Source organism: Coregonus clupeaformis, unplaced genomic scaffold, assembly GCF_020615455.1.
Source record: "Coregonus clupeaformis isolate EN_2021a unplaced genomic scaffold, ASM2061545v1 scaf2679, whole genome shotgun sequence".
Taxonomy (NCBI): Eukaryota; Metazoa; Chordata; class Actinopteri; order Salmoniformes; family Salmonidae; genus Coregonus; species Coregonus clupeaformis.
The window spans coordinates 12,161-18,240 of record NW_025536133.1 but is presented as its reverse complement, the minus strand read 5'-3'; positions in this window follow the sequence as shown (position 1 = coordinate 18,240).

Here is a 6,080-nt window from a genome sequence, read left to right as displayed (position 1 = left end):
GAAAATATAAAAACTATCGGCCTATATCGAATCTTCCATTCCTCTCAAAAATTTTAGAAAAAGCTGTTGCGCAGCAACTCACTGCCTTTCTGAAGACAAACAATGTATACGAAATGCTTCAGTCTGGTTTTAGACCCCATCATAGCACTGAGACTGCACTTGTGAAGGTGGTAAATGACCTTTTAATGGCGTCAGACCGAGGCTCTGCATCTGTCCTCGTGCTACTAGACCTTAGTGCTGCCTTTGACACTATCGATCACCACATTCTTTTGGAGAGACTGGAAACCCAAATTGGTCTACACGGACAAGTTCTGGCCTGGTTTAGATCTTACCTGTCGGAAAGATATCAGTTTGTCTCTGTGAATGGTCTGTCCTCCGACAAATCAACTGTACATTTCGGTGTTCCTCAAGGTTCCGTTTTAGGACCACTATTGTTTTCACTATATATTTTACCTCTTGGGGATGTTATTCGAAAACATAATGTTAACTTTCACTGCTATGCGGATGACACACAGCTGTACATTTCAATGAAACATGGTGAAGCCCCAAAATTGCCCTCGCTAGAAGCCTGTGTTTCAGACATAAGGAAGTGGATGGCTGAAAACTTTCTACTTTTAAACTCGGACAAAACAGAGATGCTTGTTCTAGGTCCCAAGAAACAAAGAGATCTTCTGTTAAATCTGACAATTCATCTTGATGGTTGTAAAGTCGTCTCAAATAAAACTGTGAAGGACCTCAAGGCGTTACTCTTGACCCTGATCTCTCTTTTGACGAACATATCAAGACTGTTTCAAGGACAGCTTTTTTCCATCTACGTAACATTGCAAAAATCAGACATTTTCTGTCCAAAATGATGCAGAAAAATTAATCCATGCATTTGTTACTTCTAGGTTAGACTACTGCAATGCTCTACTTTCCGGCTACCGGATAAAGCACTAAATAAACTTCAGTTAGTGCTAAATACGGCTGCTAGAATCCTGACTAGAACCAAGAAATTTGATCATATTACTCCAGTGCTAGCTTCCCTACACTGGCTTCCTGTTAAGGCAAGGGCTGATTTCAAGGTTTTACTGTTAACCTATAAAGCGTTACATGGGCTTGCTCCTACCTATCTTTCTGAGTTGGTCCTGCCGTACATACCAATACGTACGCTACGGTCACAAGACGCAGGCCTCCTAATTGTCCCTAGAATTTCTAAGCAAACAGCGGGAGGCAGGGCTTTCTCCTATAGATCTCCATTTTTATGGAACAGTTTGCCTACCCATGTGAGAGACGCAGACTCGGGTCTCAACCTTTAAGTCTTTACTGAAGACTTATCTCTTCAGTAGGTCATATGATTGAGTGTAGTCTGGCCCAGGAGTGTGAAGGTGAACGGAAAGGCTCTGGAGCAACGAACAGCCCTTGCTGTCTCTGCCAGGCCGGTTCCCCTCTCTCCACTGGGGTTCTCTGCCTCTAACCCTGTTACAGGGGCTGAGTCACTGGCTTGCTGGTGCTCTTTCATGCCGTCCCTGGGAGGGGTGCGTCACTTGAGTGGGTTGAGTTACTGACGTGATCTTCCTGTCTGGGTTGGCGCCCCCCCTTGGTTTGTGCTGTGGTGGAGACCTCTGTGGGCTATACTCGGCCTTGTCTCAGGATTGTAAGTTGGTGGTTGAGGATATCCCTCTGGTGGTGCGGGGGCTGTGCTTTGGCAGAGTGGGTGGGGTTATATCCTTCCTGTTTGGCCCTGTCCGGGGTTTCTTCGGATGGGGCCACAGTGTCTCCGGACCGCTCCTGTCTCAGCCTCCAGTATTTATGCTGCAGTAGTTTATGTGTCGGGGGCTGGGGTTAGTTGGTTATACCTGGAGTACTTCTCCTGTTTTATCCAGTGTCCTGTGTGAATTTAAGTATGCTCTCTCTAATTCTCTCGTTCTCTCTTTCTCTCTGAGAACCTGAGCCCTAGGACCATACGTCAGGACTACCGGGCATGCTGACACCTTGCTGTCCCCAGTCCGCCTGGCCTTGCTGCTATTCCAGTTTCAACTGTTCTGCCTGCATGTTACGAAACCCCCTACCTGTCCCAGACCTGCTGTTTTCAATTCTTAATGATCGGCATGAAAAGCCAACTGAGAGACCTGAGCCCTAGGACCATACGTCGGGACTACCGGCCGTGGTGACTCCTTGCTGTCCCCAGTCCGCCTGGCCTTGCTGCTATTCCAGTTTCAACTGTTCTGCCTGCGGTTATGGAACCCCTACCTGTCCCAGACCTGCTGTTTTCAACTCTTAATGATCGGCTATAAAAAGCCAACTGAGATTTATTCCTGATTATTATTTGACCATGCTTGTCACTTATGAACATTTTTGAACATCTTGGCATGGTTCTGTTATAATCTCCACCCGGCACAGCCAGAAGAGGACTGGCCACCCCTCATAGCCTGGTTCCTCTCTAGGTTTCTTCCTAGGTTTTGACCTTTCTAGGGAGTTTTTCCTAGCCACCGTGCTTCTACACCTGCATTACTAGCTGTTTGGGGTTTTAGGCTGGGTTTCTGTACAGCACTTCGAGATATTAGCTGATGTAAGAAGGGCTATATAAAATAAAATTGATTGATTGATGACGGTGGGCCTTTTAATGAAGTAATGTACTCTCAAAAGTAAGGCCATGTTTACAGAGCAAAGTAAACCTATGGTCTGGCACTGCAGGCCCTCTGCACAGCATTAGATCAATGCTAATTTAATCCCATTCCTTCACTATGCCAGCTAGCCATAGATCTTAAGCTGTCCATGTGTATGTTCCTGTCATCAGTTTGTGTGTGTGGCCTGGTACATTTTTAAAAAATTGTTTTATTTATTTCACCTTTATTTAACTAGGTAAGCCAGTTGAGAACAAGTTCTCATTTACAACTGCGACCTGGCCAAGATAAAGCAAAGCAGTGCGATAAAAACAACAACAACACAGAGTTACATATGGGGTAAACAAAACATAAAGTCAAAAATACAACAGAAAATATATATACAGTCTGTGCAAATGTAGCAAGTAATGGAGGTAAGGCAATAAATAGGCCACAGTGCAAAATAATTACAATTTAGTATTAACACTGGAATGATAGATGTGCAAGAGATGATGTGCAAATAGAGATACTGGGGTGCAAATGAGCAAAATAAATAACAATATGGGGATGAGGTAGTTGGGTGGGCTAATTTCAGATGGGCTGTGTACAGGTGCAGTGATCGGTAAGGTGCTCTGACAACTGATGCTTAAAGTTAGTGAGGGAGAGAAGAGTCTCCAGCTTCAGAGATTTTTGCAGTTCGTTCCAGTCATTGGCAGCAGAGAACTGGAAGGAATGGCGGCCAAAGGAGGTGTTGGCTTTGGGGATGACCAGTGAGATATACCTGCTGGAGCGCAGACTACGGGTGGGTGTTACTATGGTGACCAATGAGCTGAGATAAGGTGGGGATTTGCCCAGCAGTGATTTATAGATGACCTGGAGCCAGTGGGTTTGGCGACGAATATGTAGTGAGGACCAGCCAACAAGAGCGTACAGGTCACAGTGGTGGGTAGTATATGGGGCTTTGGTGACAAAACGGATGGCACTGTGATAGACTACATCCTATTTGCTGAGTAGAGTGTTGGAGGCTATTTTGTAAATGACATCGCCGAAGTCAAGGATCGGTAGGATAGTCAGTTTAACGAGGGCATGTTTGGCAGCATGAGTGAAGGAGGCTTTGTTGCGAAATAGGAAGCAGATTCTAGATTTAACTTTGTATTGGAGATGCTTAATGTGAGTCTGGAAGGATAGTTTACAGTCTAACCAGACACCTAGGTATTTGTAGTTGTCCACATACTCTAGGTCAGACCCGCCGAGAGTAGTGATTCTAGTCGGGTGGGCGGGTGCCAGCAGCGTTCGATTGAAGAGCATGCATTTAGTTTTACTAGTGTTTAAGAGCAGTTGGAGGCTACGGAAGGAGTTGTATGGCATTGAAGCTCGTTTGGAGGTTTGTTAACACAGTGTCCAATGAAGGGGCAGATGTATACAAAATGGTGTCGTCTGCGTAAAAGTGGATCTGAGTAACCAGCAGCAAGAGCGACATCATTGATATACACAGAGAAAAGAGTCGGCCCGAGAATTGAACCCTGTGGCACCCCCATAGAGACTGCCATAGGTCTAGACAACAGGCCCTCCGATTTTACACATTGAACTCTTATCTGAGAAGTAGTTAGTGAACCAGGCGAGGCAGTCATTTGAGAAACCAAGGCTATTTAGTCTGCCAATAAGAATGCGGCGGTTGACAGAGTCGAAAGCCTTGGCCAGGTCGATGAAGACGGCTGCACAGTACTGTCTATTATCGACCACTCAGACACATCGATTGGCCGGTTGAACATGGTTAGACTGTAGACTCCTAAATTGATAGTGGAGTTTGTTTAGGCGATTTAACAGCTACTAGCTACTTCACATGCTGATATTGACTATGGTATTGTGTGTAGCTATGTTTGCTAGCCAGCTCATAGAGAGCATTGCATTGTGGGTTTTGTAGTCAACGTGAGCTGCAACAGATTTCCACATGTTGCTACCAACCTTATTATAAATGACTAAATGAAGCATTTGTTCAGAAAAAATATTGTTCTCACATATTAGTGTTATGTAACACTGTAAATTATTGGAATGAGTGGTTTTGAGTGGATTTTTCCTTTAAGGCAAAACGAAAGTAGGGTGGTTGGGTGTGTGTATAATGCGAACGTCTAGCAACCCAAAGGTTGCGAGTTCGAATCTCATCACGGACAACTTTAGCAACTTTTCAAGTACTTACTACTTTTAAGCTACTTTGCAACCATGTTAGCTAACATTAACCATTTAACCTAACTCCTAAACTTAACCCTAACCATAACCACTAGCCTAACATGTTAGCCAGCTTGATAATGTTAGCCACCTAGCTAGAATTCGTAGGGGGGTGGGGGGGGTGGAAGGATTACTTTTATACTATTCCAGGTATTCCTTAAAGAGGTAGGGTTTCAAGTGTCTCCGGAAGGTGGTCAGTGACTCTTCTGTCCTGGCGTCGTGGTGGAGCTTGTTCCACCATTAGGGTGCCAGAGCAGCGAATAGCTTTGACTGAGCTGAGCGGGAACTGTGCTTCCGTAGAGGTATGGGGGCTAGCAGGCCAGAGATGGATGAACATAGTGCCCTCGTTTGGGTGTAGAGTCTGATCAGAGCCTGAAGGTAAGGAGGTGCCGTTCCCCTCACAGCTCCGTAGGCAAGCACCATGGTCTTGTAGTAGATGCGAGCCTCAACTGGAAGCCAGTGGAGTGTGCGGAGGAGCGGGGTGACATGAGAGAACTTGGGAAGGTTGAACACCAGACGGGCTGCAGCATTCTGGATAAGTTGTAGGGGTTTAATGGCACAGGCAGGGAGCCCAGCCAACAGCGAGTTGCAGTAATCCAGACGGGAGATGACAAGTGCCTGGATTAGGACCTGTGCCGCTTTCTGTGTAACATAGGGTCGTACTCTGCGAATGTTGTAGAGCATGAATCTGCAGGATTGGGTCACCGCTTTGATGTTAGCAGAGAACGACAGGGTGTTGTCCAGGGTCATGCCAAGGTTCTTTGCACTCTGGGAGGAGGACACAATGGAGTTGTCAACCGTGATGGTGAGATCATGGAGCGGGCAGTCCTTCCCCAGGAGGAAGAGCAGCTCCGTCTTGCCGAGGTTCAGCTTGAGGTGGTGATCCGACATCCACACTGATATGTCTGCCAGACATGCAGAGATGCGATTCGCCACCTGGTTATCAGAAGGGGGAAAGGAGAAAATTAATTGTGTGTCGTCTGCGTAGCAATGATAGGAGAGACCATGTGAGGACATGACAGAGCCAAGTGACTTGGTGTATGGAGAGAATAGGAGAGGGCCTAGAACTGAGCCCTGGAGGACACCAGTGGTGAAAGCACATGGTGCGGAGACAGATTCTCGCCCCGCCACCTGGTAGAAGCGACCTGTCAGGTAGGACGGTGTTCTTCGGCTTGCAAGCATCCCCCTTTTTCCTCCAAATATAACGATGGTCATTATGGCCAAACAGTTCTATTTTTGTTTCATCAGACCAGAGGACATTTCTCCAAA